The sequence below is a fragment of the Rutidosis leptorrhynchoides genome, chromosome 5 (assembly GCF_046630445.1).
Source record: "Rutidosis leptorrhynchoides isolate AG116_Rl617_1_P2 chromosome 5, CSIRO_AGI_Rlap_v1, whole genome shotgun sequence".
Lineage (NCBI taxonomy): Eukaryota > Viridiplantae > Streptophyta > Magnoliopsida > Asterales > Asteraceae > Rutidosis > Rutidosis leptorrhynchoides.
This window is the reverse complement of record NC_092337.1, coordinates 129,572,930-129,595,391: the sequence shown is the minus strand read 5'-3', so window position 1 is coordinate 129,595,391 and position 22,462 is coordinate 129,572,930. Positions and strand designations below refer to the sequence as shown.

The 22,462-nt window shown below is 37.4% G+C and overlaps 1 non-coding gene across 1 annotated transcript; it reads right to left on the bottom strand.

Annotated features, from left to right (window-relative positions):
• Nucleotides 1–2,053: 2,053 nt before the first annotated feature.
• On the bottom strand, nucleotides 2,054–2,160 carry LOC139851084 (small nucleolar RNA R71). The gene has a single exon (XR_011760446.1). It is a non-coding gene; the product is annotated as a small nucleolar RNA R71 (small nucleolar RNA).
• Between the last annotated feature and the right edge of the window lie 20,302 nt (nucleotides 2,161–22,462).

The window sequence follows — 22,462 nt, the reverse complement described above, 5'->3', positions numbered from 1 at the left end:
GAAGTCTATCGGATACAACGTAAGTTTGACTGAGGCATACCGGTTGTAGTAAGTCAACCGAGCCTTGGATTCTGACTGAGGACTCTTTCGTAGTGAAACATCTAACTAGACCCCTAGTACATTGTTGGTCCTAGACCATGCTAGTATATTCACCAAGCATATAAACTTTGTACGTGCACGCTGAAGCACAACGGTTGTTGTAAGCTATACCTCTGCTAAGTAAGGCTACGGAAACCAGTCAGTGCTTATTAGTACACTTCACCATAACGCGGTCTTAAGCATTGCACCCCGCTTGAGGGATTCTTAGTTAATTAAGGAACTGTTTATTTAAACACATAAAGGATTGGACTGTTAGGATAACCGAACGTGTTCATGGAAGTCAAACCTGACTTGGCCATGGTGTTCTTTATGTTTGAACTCTTTTAAGGGCCTAACTATCTTTTAAACCCGATCATTAATGAAAGCATCGAAACACATCACATCTCTCGGATATGGAAAACCCTGTATTCTATTATGCTTAAGAAAGTTTAGACCTTTGTGGAATGTTAATACGTCACCCAACCAAGTTGCTCAATTGGATGAGCGATCTGAACGTGTATGCCTATAGTCAGACTACACGGGCGTTGGGGGTAAGGAACGTTGCTGTCTATTCAGAATCTTTAAACCTAACGCATTACCCATGGACATGTCTTATGACAGGGGCGTTTAGGACCAGTGTAATGAATACAAGGTCACTACCTATTCATGAGCCAGCATTCCATAATCCCAGCAAAGTAACTGAGGAAATCATAGTATGCGCTTGTTTTAACCTTATCTGAATTACAAATTTTATCGCATTTACTTTACTTTATCTTATAAACTAGAAAACCCAAAATTAGGTAACAAACCACTACTCATTCACTTTAGGATTATCTTAAGCTTTAATTATAGATTCGATTCTACTGATATCTTAAAAACACGACCCTAGGTCATACTTTCGTTACTCATAATAAGGAGTAGTACAATTTGGGCCCCGCTAAATATAAATTTAAAACTATTGCTCTCTCTCTTGATAAGCCGTTTCTGACGCCTAGCGACCTGACGACACCGCATAAATAAAACCGTCCGTTTTGGACATATCAGGAGAGGACAAAGTTTTTGGCGCCACTGTCGGGAAACTGGTATCAGACAATATTGCTTTTATCAAACTTATTCACAAGCATTTATTGGTGTCTAAGAAAGACAATTATGCACAGACTTGGTTGTTGGATTTTCCGAACAGTCTCCAATTATATTGGAACCAAAAGGATCCTACCTCTCCGTAGTCGGCCTGGCCACTTGGTTTGTTGAATAGTTTGTGTGAAGCTCTGTTATCGAAATACCAGGGAATAATAGCAAGAACCAAAAACATATTTAAACTTAGGATAATTAGATTAGATTACCTTAGATTAAATCTATCCTAGATTACCTTAGATTATGTTTACCTTAGATTACCTTAGATTATTTTAGATTTAATTTGCCTTAGATTGCCTTAGATTAAATTAGGAACTTCGCTTATATACTTTAAAATTTTAAAATAAAAAGACATACCTAGTGTATGACCCAAACCCGATCAAGATTAGGGCTGTTGTTATTCGTACCTATTCCAGACGCAATAATCTCTAAAGCACGCAAAGAAGAACGAATCAAAAATCAAATGGCGTTACACGTTACTTTAGCTAGAAAACACCAAACCCTCGATTGAAGGTTAAGGAGGACCGATCAGATTCCCATAGATTCAAGTACACACGTTTGAGTTAAAACATCGTATTATACAGCTCATCCAAAACAGCTGTCAGTTTCATGGATTACCGAATGACGATCCTAACTCACACCTTGATAAATTCATATCTCTTTAAAACTCCTATAAACAGCAGATATATGACAAGATATAGTCCGACTATACTTGTTCCCCTATTCTCTCACTCATCATGCACAGACATGGTTTGAAGGACTGGAAAAAGATTCCATCACGTCATGGACGGATATGGCTACTAAATTCCTAACCAAATATTTTTCTCCTTCTAAACAAACCAAACTTAAGAATGAAATCATTAACTTTAAACAAAGTTATGATGAATTTCTTTACACTGCATGGGAGCGATTCAAAACTCTGCAGAAGAAATGCCCTAATCACCAATTAGAACGGTCAGCTCAAATCTGTACCTTCTACAATAGTCTTACGGTAAATCATAGTGTAGTGACCCGAACTTTTCCATGTTTATATATATTAAATGAAATTGATATTTACATGATTAAGTATTTTCAACATGTTAAGAAATCAAACTTGCTAAGACTTGATTAATTGAAATGGGTTTTATATAGACAATTGACCACCCAAGTTGACCGGTGATTCACGAACGTTAAAACTTGTAAAAACTATATGATGACATATATATGGTTATATATATAGTTAACATGATATTATGATAAGTAATTATCTCATTAGGTATTTAAACAATGAGTTATATACATAAAAATGAGGCTATTGAATTAAGAAACTCGAAAATGATATATATAACGATTATCATTATAACAACGTCTTACTAAATACATATGAATCATATCAAGATATTGATACACTATGTTTAATCATGATAAATGATAAGTAAACATGTCATTAAGTGTATTAACAATGAACTACATATGTAAAAACAAGACTACTAACTTAATGATTTCGAAACGAGACATATATGTAACGATTATCGTTGTAACAATATTTAACTTCATTTATATCATACTAAGATATACTAATATATCATAACATCATGATAATGTAATAATTTAACATCTCTTTAGTTATAATAAACAATGGGTTAGCAACATTTAACAAGATCGTTAACATAAAGGTTTCAAAACAACACTTACATGTAACGACTAACGATGACTTAATGACTCAGTTAAAATGTATATACACGTAGTGTTTTAATATGTATTCATACACTTTTGAAAGACTTCAAGACACTTATCAAAGTACTTCTACTTAACAAAAATACTTACAATTACATCCTCATTCATTTTCATCAACAATTCTACTCGTATGCACTCGTATTTGTACTCGTACAATACACAGCTTATAAATGTATTTACTATTGGTATATACACTCCAATGATCAGCCCTTAGCAGCACATGTGAGTCACCTAACCATGTGGAAACCATCATTTAACATCTAGCATGAAATATCTCACAAAATAACAAACTAATGGAGCCTATATGGAGGATGAAAGTTCACGTGAATGGAGGGGTACACAAACACATTCATTTTCAATTTTTCTTGAATCAAATTACTCTCTCTCAAGTGTTCTTACTTTGTTCTAAGTATTCTTCATCATATTCAACAAAATCTAGCTCAATCTAGTTCATAAATCCATACATAAACCAAGTTATAAAACAACTACTCAAGAACACACCAACAACACTTCCAAGTTTGCTAGCTTACTTCAAATCTTGCAAATCCACTTTGAGTGATCATCCAACCTCAAGAAATCTTTCTTATTTACAGTAAGATATCTTTCTAACACAAGGTAATACTCATATTCAAACTTTTATTCAATTTCTATAACTATAACAATCTTATTTCGAGTGAAAATCTTACTTGAATTTGTTTTCGTGTCATGATTCTACTTCAAGAACTTTCAAGCCATCCAAGGATCCTTTGAAGCTAGATCTATTTTTCTCATTTCAAGTAGGTTTATCCATAAAACCCGAGGTAGTAATGATGTTCATAACATCATTCGATTCATATATATAAAACTACTTTATTCGAAGGTTTAAACTTGTAATCACTAGAACATAGTTTAGTTAATTCTAAACTTGTTCGCAAACAAAAGTTAATATTTCTAAATTGACTTTTAAAATCAACTAAACACATTTTCTATATCTATATTATATGCTAACTTAATGATTTAAAACCTGGAAACACGAAAAACACCGTAAAACCGGATATACGCCGTCGTAGTAACACCGCGGGCTGTTTTGGGTTAGTTAATTAAAAACTATGATAAACTTTGTTTTAAAAGTTGTTCTTCTGGAAAAATGATTTTTTTTATGAACATGAAACTATATCCAAAAATCATGGTTAAACTCAAAGTGAAAGTATGTTTTTCAAAATGGTCATCAAGACGTCGTTCTTTCGACTGAAATGACTACCTTTACAAAAATGACTTGTAATCTGTATTTCTGACTATAAACTTATACTTTTTCTGCTTAGATTCATAAACTTAAGTTCAATATGAAACCATAGAAACTTGAATCACTCAAAACGGATTTAAAACGAAGAAATTATGGGTAAAACAAGATTGGATAATTTTTCTTGTTGTAGCTACGTAAAAATTGGTAACAAATCTATATTAATCATATCCTAGCTAACTTATATTGTATTATACATGTATTCTAATATATTATGTAATCTTGGGATACCATAGACACGTATGCAAATATTTTGACATATCATATCGACCCATCTATATATGTTATTTGGAACAACCATAGACACTCTATATGCAGTAATGTTTGAGTTAGCTATACAGGGTTGAGGTTGATTCCAAAAATATATATACTTTGAGTTGTGATCTAGCCTGAGACGTGTATACACTGGGTCGTGGATTGATTCAAGATAATATATATCAATTTATTTATGTACATCTAACTATGGACAACTAGTTGTAGGTTACTAACGAGGACAACTGACTTAATAAACTTAAAACATCAAAATGTATTAAAAATGTTGTAAATATATTTTGAACATACTTTGATATATATGTATATATTTGTTATAGGTTCGTGAATCGACTAGTGGCCAAGTCTTACTTCCCGATGAAGTAAAAATCTGTGAATGTGAGTTATAGTCCCACTTTTAAAATCTAATATTTTGGGATGAGAATACATGCAGTTTTATAAATGTTTTACGAAATAGACACAAGTAATTGAAACTACATTATATGGGTGAATGATCGAAGTCGAATATGCCCCTTTTGATTGGTAACCTAAGAATTAGTAAACCGATCTACTAATTGACGCGAATCCTAAAGATAGATCTATTAGGCCTAACAAACCCCATCCAAAGTACCGGATGCTTGACTACTTCGATGTTGTTTTATCATGTCCGAAGGATTTTCCGGAATGATAGGGGATATTCTTATATGCATCTTGTTATTGTCGGTTACTAGGTGTTCACCATATGAATGATTTTTATCTCTATGTATGGGATGTATATTGAAATATGAAATCTTGTGGTCTATTATTACGATTTGATAAATATATAGGTTAATCCTGTAACTCACCAACATTTTCGTTGACTCGTTGACGTTTAAAGCATGTTTATTCTCAGGTGATTATTAAGAGCTTCCATTGTTGCATGATATATTATGGATAAGATTTGGTGTCAGCATGCTTGTATTATATTGTTTAAAACTGCATTCGAGATTTACTTTGTTGTAACATATTAATATTGTAAACCAATATGCATTGGTAGTGTGTAAGTGTGATGTTTTAGATTCTCATTTATGGATAATCTAGGTGGTGACTTTTTTAACCTTGTCGATAAAATAAAGGTTATGGTTTGTTTTAAAAATGAATGCAGTCTTTGAAAAACATCTCATATAGAGGTCAAAACCTCGCAACGAAATCAATTAATATGGAATGTTTATAATCAATATGAACGAGATATTTCAGTTAGTATCCGAGCGTTGGTCTTAGAGAACCAGAATTTTTGCATTAGTGTGTCTTACCGAGTTTGTTAGGATGCATTAGTGAGTCTGGACTTCGACCGTGTTTTTCTTCAAAAACGGTTGCTTAACATTTTTTGTTGGAAACTATATATTATTAACATGTAAATATTATGTGATACATTAATCTCTTAACGTGTTTGATATTGTGTGATAGATGTCTACCTCTAGTACAAATCCCATCGACTCACCTAATAATAATGAAGAGTCGAATATACTTTGGGAAGATTCACAAATTCCCGAAGAGAAACCGAAAGAGGAGGAATCGAAAGAGGAGGAACCGAAAGAAGAAGAGGTTCCGGAGGAAGAAATATTGATACCTACAGTAAATCGATTAAATAAAAGAAAATCCTCAACCAACGGACCAAAGTTAAAAATGGTCAATGGTGTTTCCGCCAAGGAAGCAAAATATTGGGAAGATTACCAATTTTCTGATGAATCGGATCCCGATGAGGATTCCGATGATGTTATAGAAATTACCTCGACCCAATTTAATAAAGCAAAATAAAATAATAAGGGAAAAAGTATAAAAATAGAGAAACCTGATTCCAATCTCGATGAACTTTATATGTATCGGCAACGTCCGTATTTCCTAAATTGTAACAATAACCCGGGAACCTCTAAACCACCAGGTTTTTCTAAACCATTGTGGAAAATGATGTCTCGTATTAGAGGAACACTATATATCCTTAGAAAATTAGGAAAACAAACCAAGTCCGAAGAAGAAGAAACCAGTGATTCAGATTAGAGGGTTGTAATCATGTTGTGTATTATATGTATTGTAGTGTGCTTGTACTTTTATGTTCTATGTAAAAATTGCTTGTATTGTTTGTTAATTATCTTTTACGAATCTAATTCTTGTCTATTTTACAGTATAAAAACAAAATGGACGTTAAGGGTGGACAACCGAATATTTTAGAAGACCTACCAGAGGATATGATTGAGGAAATCTTGTCTAGAGTCGGTCAGAATTCATCAGCAGATTTAGTTATGGCGAAATTAACTTGTCAAACATTTGAAAGACTTTCCAGAAATGCCTTAGTTTATAAAAGGCTTTCCTTTGATAGGTGGGGTATATCACATTGGGGAGACCGTAAGTTACGCCGTATTTTCTTTAAAGCGTTAAATGCGGGGAACCCAAATGCAATTTTACGCTATGGGTTAAGAACCTATTTTGACTCAACATATCCCAACATAGGATTTCGTGAGTTAGAAAGAGCTTCTAACATGCAACATAAAGAAGCATGTTATACTTACGGGTTAGTGATGTTCGCTTCTTACCAAAGTGAGAAAAAGAACATCGGATTACAACTTTTAAATACAACCTTCCTACAAGTGACGGATTCAGTAGTTGGGGTGAGAAACAAGGTTTTTAGATTATTACGGGGCTGTTGGACATTACGAAACCCTCGTCCTTTTGACGACATTACAACATGCTGCCTAGCCAATGGTCATAACGGTTACTTTCCATAAGACCAAGGATGGGAAGTCGTCTTAGTAAAACCAGAATGCATGATTTGTTTCTGGACTTATGAATTACGTGTCTTTATTTCTTTTACTGAACAACTTGCGTATTAACTATAATTGCCTTTATAGCTGCCGAGTAGCAAAGTTATTATGTGTTATATTTCATCCTATATGTATAATAGCGGTATTGTAAGTTTGTAAAATATTGTATAAACTTGAACGCGAAATTTTATTATAATCATTTTTTTCATATAGAATTGTAGTAGTTGAATTGTATATTAGCTACTAAGTATGAACTTAACGGGTAGGTACTACCCGAATTAAAACTATAAAACGCTAATATGAAGAAAAATCTTTTATAAATGAGTTCGTACTATGCTACGAAATACTATTGACTACTCTAAAAATTCTATATGATTAACTTAATTCTTTTGGGCTATTTTTGAAGGAAATGGCACCGACGACTCGTCATAATTTGAACATGAGTGAGGAAGACTTCCGTGTTTTCCTTGCAGTAAACATAGCCGTAGTACAGGATGAGATGCAAAATGACAATAACTCTGGATCTAGTAGTGGAACTAATTCCACAAGAAATCGTGTAGGATGCTCCTACAAAGAATTCACTGCCTGCAAACCTTTGGAATTTGATGGAATCGTGTAACACCCGTTTTTCAGTTACACGTTATTTCGAGCATCATTCGAAATACGAGGCATGTAAGTGTATATTTGGATCCCAAATAAAGTTGGAGTTGATGTTCTAAAACCTTACCATTGGATAGTAAATCTCATTACGTTTCCAACGATATTTGATTCGTCGAAAACGGAGTTACGGTTTGAAAGTTACGACCAAAACAAGTTCAGTTTTAGACTCAGTTCATTGGGACTCCGTCCAGACTTTAGGACGCAGTCCAACAATGAAGGTTAGGATGCCATCCAAGCTTTTTAGACGCCGTCCAGAAGGCCTGACTGGCCAGCAGCTCTATTTTACTCAAATTAAAAGGGGTATTTGGGTCTTTTCACTTGGGGTCGGTTTGGGATCATCAAAAATGATCTAGAACTTCATTTGGAGCACATTCTCACCCACACAAAACACTCTCATCTTATTTTAGAGAGAGAGGGTTAATTTAGAGTGAGAAAGCTTGGTTTGGTGAAGAAGATGAGCGTTTCGGGTCAAAGCTCGAGAGTTAAAGTTGTTCCTTTCATTCACGGCTACATTTTGGTAGTATTGGTAAGTCTCAACTCCGAATTTCATTGTTAAGATTCTTGTGTACATTTAGGGTTTGAGCTTGTTATTTGTAAAACCCTTTTAGATGATGAAGAGGGTTTATGGAAACCCACTAATTTGATATTTTGCGGGTTTTGGGTTGGTTAATGATTTAAGCATGTTTAAGGTTTGTAAGTGGGGTATAATCACTAGTATTAGTGATTTTAGGAGTGTTGGAACTTGTAAGACCCATTTGGGGGTAAAATGGGTGAATTTGGGTTATGTTGAGATAAGGAAAATCCTAATAGCTATGATCTAGGGTTTGGCCATGTGAATTGAAGTTGTAAGTGTTAAATTGTGTTGATTGGTCATTAATACACTTGTAAATGATGGAAGAATTGTAAATGGGTCATGTTTGGCTAAAATGGTATGTATAAGTGTTGAAATGGGTCAAATGAGTTAAGGTTGACCTAATTGGGTGAAATGGGTATGAAACACCCTAAGTTTGTGCTAATTGGTGTTAGTAGACTTACATCACTAGTTTTAGTAATTAAAGATGAGTCTTGGCCATTTTATGGGCGGTTTTGGGTGTGAGTGAGTATTGTGGTTAATTCCACAAGTTATGTATTAAATGTGTACTTATGTATTAGGTACCTTGCTCGAAGCATACAGAAGTGCTAAATCACCACCGACGTGATAAGGTGAGTGGAATAATTATATGTATAGGTATATAATGTATCTATTTGTTGTAGCGTGAAATGTGTAGTGTCGAGGTGCTAAGACACCATGTTTCATGTGAAGAGTGTAGCATCGAGGTGTTAAGATGCCACTCGGGTGTAGCATCGAGGTGTTAAGATGCCACCTAGGAGTGTAGTGTCGAGGTGTTAAGACACCACTCCATAAAATAATGAGTGTTGCATCGAGGTGTTAAGATGCCACTCGGGGTGATGTGTCGAGGCGTTAAGGTGCCACCCTAGGGGTTAGTGGTGCGAGGTGTTAAGTGCCCTAACGGATGTTATGAACACCGATGGCGTTTTCGCGAGCGCCGTTCCCTTGTACTATTGGTTAACCATGGTTATTTGTGTTGTAGCGTAAGCATATTATATTTGTTCATATTATATATGCTTTTGTTATGCTAGCTTGATTATTGGAGGTTATAGCTTGTAATTGTGATGATAAGCTAATCGTGTTGCTAGCATGTATGCGGTATGTGTGTAAGTGTTTGCAAGTAGGTATATTATATATGTATGTGTATAATTATTGCATTCACTAAGCTTTATGCTTACCCCTCTCGTTGTATACCTTTTTACAGGTATTTTGTTATGAAGCTAGCTAGTTTTTAGACTAGAGGCATAGGAGCGCTTGGGCTCGAAGGGGTAGCTTTTGGTTATATGGACGCGGATTGGGGATTTGGTAGTCCCCGAGATTATGCTCTTGGTATTGGGTTGGGTTATAGAGTCCTAATCCGTCTAAAGAGATAAATGGGTCGAAATCGCTACATTATTTGTAAAACAGGTCATTGTGGGCTCGGTGTTGTAAAACTTGTTTTTATGGTGGAAATATCTTAGTTTTACTTAATATCACATATTGTGAAATTGGTTACGTTTAAAAGTGTCGGGAAGCGGGTTTTCCACTCGCGTGTGAATAAAAACTGATCAGTACTTTTTAGTTCATTGGGACGCCGTCCTAAATCCTTGGACGCCGTCCCAGTTGTAAAAGCTGGACGCCTTCCCGATTTCTGGACGCCGTCCAGATGGGCAGTCACAGATTTTTTGTGTGTGTCGTGTTTTGGTAAATCAATGTTGGGTTGTTACAAGTGGTATCAGAGCATAGTCTAAGGGAATTAGGTGACCTTGGAGTAGGTGCCTAGTCTTAGACTTATTGGCGGTTGTGCGTTATTTGCGGGACTTGTAGGAATACGGGTCGGATTGAGATTTGTTAGTACCTTAGAGTAGGTGACTAACTAGGACTAGTGCTTGTCCAATGTGGGATTATGTGGGGCCTTATTTCGTGAGTAAATTAGTGCCTTAGATTGCTAGTGCCTAATGTAAGTAGGCGAACTTGGACGTTGTTTTAGTGATAGTCACCTAGGTTGTAGGTTGACTTGTTGTTGCGGTGTACTTGTGTACTTATAGTATTTATATTGTATATAGGTATATATATATATATACAAGTATCTATTTCGTGCGGTGTCCTAGGGACGAATCTATTGGAGAGATTCGAATACTTGGCGGTTTGAGTGATCAAGTTCACGGTAAGAACTTTGGTCATTCGGGTACTAGGAAATATCGCGTGTTATTTTGTGTGAATGTCGCGTCAGTCCGGGTAAAGTACTTTGCGTGACCATGTGAAAATGGTAAGGTACGCATTTGTAATAGTGACCGATCACCATTATTACGAAAGTGTATCTTGACATCAAGCATGACATGACGAGTACCGAACGGAGGAAACGTGGCATGGTTGGGGTAGATTCGAGATAAATGAGGAATCTTTATTGGTTCCTAGGTGATAGTTGTCTCGGGTGATGTGCTTGTAGTCACATCGGGTTCGTTGCGAGTCGAGAAGTGTTATGGTAGATTCGCTTAGTTAAGTGAGTGAGCAAACTCACGAGTTTGGTGCGTACTTAGTCACCCTATGTAGTGGGCGCATTATTGAGATTGTAATTGGTTTTAGTTACCCATCGTAACTAGGATGACCGATTTACGCTTGCGTGTGTGCGACGAGGACTTAAATTCCGTAATGGAATGCGACAAGTCTAATGATTGTAATTTTGAGTTACACTCGGTAGAGTGTGTGGGTAGAGAATCGTGTTAGGATTCTAATTGTGAGTCGCCTTGGAATTGGCGAATCGAGGAGTCATCGGGTCATTAAACTCATAGGAGTGGGACCCATATGACGATGTTTACGATAGTGCGTTAGTGTGTTGTAGATTATAGGGCAACATTCCTAATGGAATATCCCTTGTAGTAGTGGTTTTATCGAGATGTAGAAGGGTGTAAGACTTGGTATCCCCGAGCATCTCCTTGTGTTAGATGAAGGGCCTCATTAGGCTATATCGTTTGGCCTTGTGGAAACTGCGGGTAGCGTGTGATCGCTAGGAACTTTCGATAAGATAATAAACAGTAAGGTTGTCGGGTAGGTATGACTTCGGGTCATTATTATAGAGAGATGGGTGACATCGAGTGTATGAAACCTAAAGATCGATTTTCTAAAATTCATTTGATTGTGGTGGGAGTCTGCATGACACTGCGTCATGTGCCTTTTTATACCTGCTAGTGTAATGTTCAACTCCGGTAGTGGTGTGATCACTTTGTGCTTAGGGTGCCCATGAGATACCCTTGGAAGCATCGGAGATTATAATAGTGATCGACGGGTGATGGTAATTCGACGGTTGCGAAAGTCGAAGTTTAAGAGCATTGTGACGAATACTTCTTATGAAGTGACGGGTGAGCGAATCTTGTTGCTCTTAAGTGATAGACGGGTAGAGATGACCGGTGAGCCGGTGACGGACTTAATGGTCGGTTAGTCCGAAGGATATGATGAAGTGTTGACATTGTGGTGGACGCAATTATGGTGTCGAAATTGGTCACTCTTCTCCATGAGAGTGAGCAATTGTTGAAAAAGTTCGTTGTGTGGAAGGGCGGGTGATCTCGACTGAGATGCACCACTGAGTAAGCGGAGTGACATATGCCTAGGCTTAGAGGCATATGTAGGCCTTGGGTGGAGTTTGCTTTTCAAACAATTAAGGTAGTTAGTTGTGAATTGTGGTATGAATGTGCGATGTCATCGCGTGTACGACGTCTCAAGTGATTGTGCCTGTCGGCTCTGAGAGCTTAAAGTGAATTTGCGGTGAATTGATGTTTATGACCAACGGTGACAATGGTCAGGTGTGACGTGGAATTTCAATTCCGCGGGATGTTATCATCTTGGCGGTGAGAATAGGGAGATAAATCCTAAGTGGGGGAGTTTTTACTGTCGCCCGAGGAAAACTCCAGTGGTGTTATGTATAGTGAAATGTCGGAGCGTACCGTGCTAAGCCTCAATAGGTATTCGGAGTTCCTAACGAGGAAGAGTGACGGGTTGCTAATGTCGATTCCAGATCGTGCTTTACGATTGTGAGTTACAACTCTGGAATGTTATGCGTGAAGATTGTGATGATGGGATCGAAGGAAGTGTAAGACTTCCTATGTAAGGTGGTCGTGTAGTACCAATGTGCGGTATGAGACCAAATGTGAAGTTTGAGATCCCGGAGTAGAGAATGAAGTGTCGTTGCGAGTGCTCCCGTAGTGAAAAATCTGGGTTGTCATGAAACCCGGACAGTATAATTGAATGAGAACGAGTTCGATATCGTGGCGAATATCGTATTTTCCCTGTCGGGAAACGCAATCGTGAAGATTGTCAGTGGATTATTCCACTTTATGGACGAATGTGAGGCGGAGAGTGTCGATTCTGATTGTCTCACATCGAGACACGCGGATGTTGTTTGTTTGCGAGAGTGTGTTCCCTAGTAATGCGACTGTTAGTTGCATTGAAATGTCGAGACCATCTTTAACGGACGGTCTAGGTAGGAAGGTCCACCCGGCGTGGTGAATATTTTTGTAGATCTTGTGGCGAATTGCGGAATTTTGTGATGATAATTCGCCTTGACGGGATTCTAGTATATGATTAGTCTCCATGCTAGTACTAGGAAGCCCTCTGGTGTGGTTGTGTCGTAGGGTTTAGAGGAGGAACCCTCGTTGAGTGTTGATGTTTCGTCTAACTCGTGGTGTATTATTGTCGTCCTGGATTAATCCAGTGACGGATGGTCGAGTGCGGATCGATTGGTGGGAAAGTGGTGCTCCTAAGTGATTATTTTGGGGTTACTGAAATTTCTTCGTTGAAGGAATGACCCAGCTGTAGAGCTGGAGGAAGTTGGTTCTCGGTCCAGAGAATGTTCATGAATGACCGGTTGAGTAGTACGTTTATGAACCGATGGAGCACGGAGTTTCAAGGAAGCATGAATCCTTCTCGATTGGGATTAATGCAAGACATGGTTCACGACGTGGTGGATTTAGTAGATCGCATTGGGTGATATAGTTATGGATATAGCTTGTTATGAGTTGTAGCCGAGATTATTTGAAGGGATAATGGTGTTTCCCGTATTTTCCTAAGTGGGAATTCTGAACGTTGAGTGTATGAGATATCGTTTATTGCGGTAGTGCACGCTAGTGATCATTAGCGTGTGGTGGGATCTTAGAATTCACAGATGATGTTATGGATGACGGGCTTGGTTGTGTTTCGTAAGATCGTGAGGCATGACGACGATGTTTGTCGGCAAATTGTTCTACTCTTAGGACGATTGTGAAGTGTATGGTATGAGTTTGGATAATCGGCGTAGGAGCAACGGTTACGGTTGTTTCGACTCGTGGGTTGATTACCCAATATTGTGGTATTATGATGCGTTAGTGCACGAAGCGAGGATTCGGATGAGTTTACTACTTGTGTGACTCCGCGTTGGAAGCGGAAATGTTCGTGGGAGAAGTGTTTAACTTCTATTGTTTGTGCGGATCACGAGGACGTGATCCAATTTAAGTGGGGGAGAGTTGTAACACCCGTTTTTCAGTTACACGTTATTTCGAGCGTCATTCGAAATACGAGGCATGTAAGTGTATATTTGGATCCCAAATAAAGTTGGAGTTGATGTTCTAAAACCTTACCATTGGATAGTAAATCTCATTACGTTTCCAACGATATTTGATTCGTCGAAAACGGAGTTACGGTTTGAAAGCTACGACCAAAACAAGTTCAGTTTCAGACTCAGTTCATTGGGACTCCATCCAGACTTTAGGACGCCGTCCAACAATGAAGGTTAGGACGCCATCCAAGCTTTTTGGACGCCGTCCAGAAGGCCTGACTGGCCAGCAGCTCTATTTTACTCAAATTAAAAGGGGTATTTGGGTCTTTTCACTTGGGGTCGGTTTGGGATCATCAAAAATGATCTAGAACTTCATTTGCAGCACATTCTCACCCACACAAAACACTCTCATCTTATTTTAGAGAGAGAGGGTTAATTTAGAGTGAGAAAGCTTGGTTTGGTGAAGAAGATGAGCGTTTCGGATCAAAGCTCGAGAGTTAAAGTTGTTCCTTTCATTCACGGCTACATTTTGGTAGTATTGGTAAGTCTCAACTCCGAATTTCATTGTTAAGATTCTTGTGTACATTTAGGGTTTGAGCTTGTTATTTGTAAAACCCTTTTAGATGATGAAGAGGGTTTATGGAAACCCACTATTTTGATATTTTGCGGGTTTTGGGTTGGTTAATGATTTAAGCATGTTTAAGGTTTGTAAGTGGGGTATAATCACTAGTATTAGTGATTTTAGGAGTGTTGGAACTTGTAAGACCCATTTGGGGGTAAAATGGGTGAATTTGGGTTATGTTGAGATAAGGAAAACCCTAATAGCTATGATCTAGGGTTTGGCCATGTGAATTGAAGTTGTAAGTGTTAAATTGTGTTGATTGGTCATTAATACACTTGTAAATGATGGAAGAATTGTAAATGGGTCATGTTTGGCTAAAATGGTATGTATAAGTGTTGAAATGGGTCAAATGAGTTAAGGTTGACCTAATTGGGTGAAATGGGTATGAAACACCCTAAGTTTGTGCTAATTGGTGTTAGTAGACTTACATCACTAGTTTTAGTAATTAAAGATGAGTCTTGGCCATTTTATGGGCGGTTTTGGGTGTGAGTGAGTATTGTGGTTAATTCCACAAGTTGTGTATTAAATGTGTACTTATGTATTAGGTACCTTGCTCGAAGCATACAGAAGTGCTAAATCACCACCGACGTGATAAGGTGAGTGGAATAATTATATGTATAGGTATATAATGTATCTATTTGTTGTAGCGTGAAATGTGTAGTGTCGAGGTGCTAAGACACCATGTTTCACGTGAAGAGTGTAGCATCGAGGTGTTAAGATGCCACTCGGGTGTAGCATCGAGGTGTTAAGATGCCACCTAGGAGTGTAGTGTCGAGGTGTTAAGACACCACTCCGTAAAATAATGAGTGTTGCATCGAGGTGTTAAGATGCCACTCGGGGTGATGTGCCGAGGTGTTAAGGTGCCACCCTAGGGGTTAGTGGTGTGAGGTGTTAAGTGCCCTAACGGATGTTATGAACACCGATGGCATTTTCGCGAGCGCCGTTCCCTTGTACTATTGGTTAACCATGGTTATTTGTGTTGTAGCGTAAGCATATTATATTTGTTCATATTATATATGCTTTTGTTATGCTAGCTTGATTATTGGAGGTTATAGCTTGTAATTGTGATGATAAGCTAATCGTGTTGCTAGCATGTATGCGGTATGTGTGTAAGTGTTTGCAAGTAGGTATATTATATATGTATGTGTATAATTATTGCATTCACTAAGCTTTATGCTTACCCCTCTCGTTGTTTACCTTTTTACAGGTATTTTGTTATGAAGCTAGCTAGTTGTTAGACTAGAGGCATAGGAGCGCTTGGGCTCGAAGGGGTAGCTTTTGGTTATATGGACGCGGATTGGGGATTTGGTAGTCTCTGAGATTATGCTCTTGGTATTGGGTTGGGTTATAGAGTCCTAATCCGTCTAAAGAGATAAATGGGTCGAAATCGCTACATTATTTGTAAAACGGGTCATTGTGGGCTCGGTGTTGTAAAACTTGTTTTTATGGAGGAAATATCTTAGTTTTACTTAATATCACATATTGTGAAATTGGTTACGTTTAAAAGTGTCGGGAAGCGGGTTTTCCACTCGCGTGTGAATAAAAAATGATCAGTACTTTTTAGTTCATTGGGACGCCGTCCCAAATCCTTGGACGCCGTCCCAGTTGTAAAAGCTGGACGCCGTCCCGATTTCTGGATGCCGTCCAGATGGGCAGTCACAAATTTTTTTTTTGTGTCGTGTTTTGGTAAATCAATGTTGGGTTGTTACAAATCGAAGGACCAATTGGATTGAAACGGTGGATCGAGAAAGTCGAATCGGTGTTTTCCATAAGTAAGTGTACTGAAGAGGACAAAGTTAAGTACGCTACACATACCTTTACAGTTACTGCGTTAACGTGGTGGAACACCTATCTTGAACAGGTAGGATAAAATGCTGCTTAAGCACTACCGTGATCGGCATTCAAGCAATTGATGAACGAGCACTACCGTCCTAGAAACGAAGTTAATAAGCTCAAGGCAGAACTTAGAGAGTTACGAACACAAGGGTTCGACATTACAATATATGAACGACGATTCACAGAGTTGTGCCTATTGTGTTCGGGAGCGTTCGAAGATGAAGAAGAGAAGATCGACGCGTTTGTAAAAGGGTTACCAGTAAGGATTCAAGAATATGTGAGCTCACATGAGCCCGCTTCGATACAGAAGGCAAGTCGAATGGCTCATAAACTCATAAATCAGATTGAGGGAAGAATTAAAGAGCAGACGGCCGAAGAAGCCAACACGAAACAACTCAAGAGGAAGTGGGAGGAAAACGGTGACAAGAGTCACCAGTACAACAACAACAATAATTACAACCACAATCACAACAACTATCCCAACAACCGCAACAACAATCGCAACAATAACCGCAATCCTAACAATAACTACAACAAACATCCCAACAACAATAACAACTACAACAACCGTTTCAACAACAATAACAATCCCAACAACAACCTCAATAACAACAACGGCAACAAAAACCAAAAACAGCCATGTCATAGGTGTGAAGAAAATCATCTGAGGTTTTGTACGACATTTTGCAACAGGTATAAAAGAAATGGTCATAGCGCGACAAAGTGTGAGATCTACAGACCAAAGTTTAACAGAACTAAAGGAACAAATAGTGTCGGAACAAGTAATGCCAGAACGAATAGTGTCAGAGCAAGTAATACCAACGCTGTTTGTTATAAACGTGGAAAATCGGGCCACATTATTAGAAATTGCCCGAATCAGGGGAATACTAATGGGCAGGGCCGTGGAAGAGTTTTCAATATTAATGCGGCAGAAGCACAGGAATACCCGGAGCTTGTTACGGGTACATTTCTTATTGACGATAAATCTGCTTATGTTTTATTTGATTCGGGTGCGGATAGAAGCTATATGAGTAGAGATTTTTGCGCTAAATTAAGTTACCCATTGACGCCATTGAATAGTAAATTTTTACTCGAATTAGCAAACGGTAAATTAATTTCAGTAGATAATATATGTCGGGAGAGAGAAATTAAACTGGGGGATGAAATGTTTAAAATTGATTTAATACCAGTCGAGTTAGGGAGTTTTGATGTAATAATTGGCATGGACTGGTTGAAAAAGGTGAGAGCAGAGGTCGTTTGTTACAAAAATGCGATTCACATTATGCGTGAAAAAGGAAAACCTTTAGTGGTGTACGGAGAAAAGAACAACGCGAAATTAAATCTTATTAGTAGTTTGAAGGCGCAAAAACTAATAAGAAAAGGTTGTTACGTCATTCTAGCACACATCGAGGAAGTTAAACCTGAAGAAAAGAACATCAATGATGTTCCCGTCATAAAAGAATTTCCCGATGTATTTCCGAAAGAATTACTGGGATTACCCCCACATCAATCCGTTGAATTTCAAATAGACCTTGTACCAGGAGCTGCACCAATAGCTCGTGCTCCATACAGACTCACACCCAATGATATGAAAGAATTACAAAGTCAGTTACAAGAACTTTTCGAGCGTGGTTTCATTCGACCAAGTACATCACCATGGGGAGCTCCTGTTCTGTTTGTCAAGAAGAAAGATGGTACATTCAGGTTGTGTATCGACTACCGAGACTTAAACAAACTTATCATCAAGAACCGTTACCCATTACCGAGAATCGACTACTTATTTGATCAACTATAAGGCTCGTCGGTTTATTCGAAGATCGATTTACGTTCTGGATATCATCAAATGCGGGTGAAGGAGGATGATATTCCAAAGACTGCTTTTAGGACGCGTTACGGTCATTACGAGTTTATGGTTATGCCATTTGGATTGACTAACACACCAGCTGTGTTCATGGACCTCATGAACCGAGTGTGTGGGCCATATCTTGACAAGTTTGTCATTGTTTTCATCGATGACATACTTATTTACTCGAAGAATGATCAAGAGCACGAAGAACATTTGAGAAAAGTGCTAGAGTTGCTGAGAAAAGAAAAACTGTACGCTAAGTTTTCAAAGTGTGCATTTTGGTTGGAAGAAGTTCAATTCCTCGGTCACATAGTGAACAAAGAAGGTATTCAGGTAGATCCAGTAAAGATTGAAACCGTTGAAAAGTGGGAAACCCCAAAAACTCCAAAACACATACGCCAATTTTTTGGGCTGGCTGGTTATTACAGGAGATTCATCCAAGATTTTTCCAAAATAGCAAAACCCTTGACTGCATTAACGCATAAAGGGAAGAAATTTGAATGGAAGGATGAACAAGAGAAAGCGTTTCAATTGTTAAAGAAAAAGTTAACTACGGCACCTATATTGTCATTACCTGAAGGAAATGATGATTTTGTGATATATTGTGACGCCTCAAAGCAAGGTCTCAGTTGTGTATTAATGCAACGAACGAAAGTAATTGCTTATGGGTCTAGACAATTGAAGATTCACGAGCAGAATTATACGACGCATAATTTGGAATTAGGCGTGGTTGTTTTTGCATTAAAGACTTGGAGGCACTACTTATATGGGGTCAAAAGTATTATATATACCAACCACAAAAGTCTTTAACACATATTTAATCAGAAACAACTGAACATGAGGCAGCGCGGATGGATTGAATTGTTGAATGATTACGACTTTGAGATTTGTTATCACCCGGGGAAGGCAAATGTGGTAGCCGACGCCTTGAGCAGAATGGACAGAGAACCCATTCGAGTAAAAGCTATGAATATAATGATTCACACTAACCTTACTACTCAAATAAAGGAGGCGCAACAAGGAGTTTTAAAAGAGGGAAATTTAAAGGATGATATATCCAAAGGATCGGAGAAGCATCTTAATATTCGGGAAGACGGAACCCGGTATAGGGCTGAAAGAATTTGGGTACCAAAATTTGGAGATATGAGAGAAATGGTACTTAGAGAAGCTCATAAAAACAGATACTCAATACATCCTGGAATGAGGAGGATGTACAAGGATCGCAAGAAACATTTTTGGTGGCCGGGTATGAAAGCCGATGTTGCTAAATACGTAGGAGAATGTTTGACGTGTTCTAAGGTCAAAGCTGAGCATCAGAAACCATCAGGTCTACTTCAACAACCAGAAATCCCAGAATGGAAATGGGAAAACATTAACATGGATTTCATCACTAAATTGCCAAGGACTGCAAGTGGTTTTGATACTATTTGGGTAATAGTTGATCGTCTCATCAAATCAGTACTCTTCTTGCCAATAAAATAAGATGACAAGATGGAGAAGATAGCACGACTGTATTTGAAGGAAGTCGTCTCCAGACATGGAATACCAATCTCTATTATCTCTGATAGGGATGGAAGATTAATTTCACGATTCTGGCAGACATTACAGCAAGCATTAGGAACTCGTCTAGACATGAGTACTGCCTATCATCCACAAACTGATGGGCAGAGTGAAAAGATGATACAAACGCTTGAAGACATGCTACGAGCATGTGTTATTGATTTCGGAAACAGTTGGGATCGATACCTTCCGTTAGCAGAATTTTCCTACAACAACAGCTACCATTCAAGCATTGAGATGGCGCTGTTTGAAGCACTTTATGGTAGAAAGTGCAGGTCTCCGATTTGTTGGAGTGAAGTGGGGGATAGACAGATTACGGGTCCGGAGATAATACAAGAAACTACCGAGAAGATCATCCAAATTCAACAACGGTTGAAAACCGCCCAAAGTAGACAAAAGAGCTGCGCTGACATTAAAAGAAAAGATATAGTATTTGAAATTGGAGAGATGGTCATGCTTAAAGTTACACCTTGGAAAGGTGTTGTTCGATTTAGTAAACGAGGGAAATTAAATCCAAGGTATATTGGACCATTCAAGGTTATTGATCGTGTCGGACAAGTAGCTTACCGACTTGAGTTACCTCAACAACTCGTGGCTGTACATAACACTTTCCACGTCTTAAATTTGAAGAAATGTTTTGCTAAAGAAGATCTCACTATTCCATTAGACGAAATCCAAATCAACGAAAAACTTCAATTCATCGAAGAACCCGTCGAAATAATGGATCGTGAGGTTAAAAGACTTAAGCAAAACAAGATACCAATTGTTAAGGTTCGATGGAATGCTCGTAGAGGACCCGAGTTTACCTGGGAATGAGAAGATCAGATGAAGAAGAAATACCCGCACTTATTTCCAGAAGATATGTCAACGCCTCCAACTGCTTAAAATTTCGGGACGGAATTTTTTTAACAGGTAGGTACTGTAGTGACCCAAACTTTTCCATGTTTATATTAATTAAATGAAATTGATATTTACATGATTAAGTGTTTCCAACATGTTAAGCAATCAAACTTGTTAAGACTTGATTAATTGAAATAGGTTTTATATAGACAATTACCCACCCAAGTTGACCGGTGATTCACGAACGTTAAAACTTGTAAAAACTATATGATGGCATATATATAGTTAACATGATATTATGATAAGTAAGTATCTCATTAGGTATTTTAACAATGAGTTATATACATAAAAATGAGGCTATTGAATTAAGAAACTCGAAAATGATATATATAACGATTATCATTATAACAACGTCTTACTAAATACATATGAATCATATCAAGATATTGATACACTATGTTTAATCATGATAAATGATAAGTAAACATGTCATTAAGTGTATTAACAATGAACTACATATGTAAAAACAAGACTACTAACTTAATGATTTCGAAACGAGACATATATGTAACGATTATCGTTGTAACAATATTTAACTGTATTTATATCATACTAAGATATACTAATATATCATAATATCATGATAATTTAATAATTTAACATCTCTTTAGTTATAATAAACAATGGGTTAACAACATTTAACAAGATCGTTAACCTAAAGGTTTCAAAACAACACTTACATGTAACGACTAACGATGACTTAACGACTCAGTTAAAATGTATATTCATGTAGTGTTTTAATATGTATTCATACACTTTTGAAAGACTTCAAGACACTGATCAAAGTACTTCTACTTAACAAAAATACTTACAATTACATCCTCATTCATTTTCATCAACAATTCTACTCGTATGCACTCGTATTTGTACTCGTACAATACACAGCTTCTAAATGTATTTACTATTGGTATATACACTCCAATTATCAGCTTTTAGCAGAAAATGTGAGTCACCTCACCATGTGGGAACCATCATTTAACATCTAGCATGAAATATCTCACAAAATAACAAACTAATGGAGCCTATATGGAGGATGAAAGTTCACGTGAATGGAGGGGTACACAAACACATTCATTTTCAATTTTTCAAGAATCAAATTACTCCCTCTCAAGTGTTATTACTTTGTTCTAAGTGTTCTTCATCATCTTCAACAAAATCTAGCTCAATCTACTTCATAAATCCATACATAAACTAAGTTATAAAACAACTACTCAAGAACACACCAACAACACTTCCAAGTTTGCTAGCTTACTTCCAATCTTGCAAATCCACTTTGAGTGATCATCCAACCTCAAGAAATCTTTCTTATTTACAGTAAGATATCTTTCTAATACAAGGTAATACTCATATTCAAACTTTGATTCAATTTCTATAACTATAACAATCTTATTTCGAGTGAAAATCTTACTTGAATTTGTTTTCGTGTCATGATTCTACTTCAAGAACTTTCAAGCCATCCAAAGATCCTTTGAAGCTAGATCTATTTTTCTCATTTCCAGTAGGTTTATCCACAAAACCTGAGGTAGTAATGATGTTCATAACATCATTCAATTCATATATATAAAACTACCTTATTCGAAGGTTTAAACTTGTAATCACTAGAACATAGTTTAGTTAATTCTAAACTTGTTCGCAAACAAAAGTAAATCCTTCTAACTTGACTTTTAA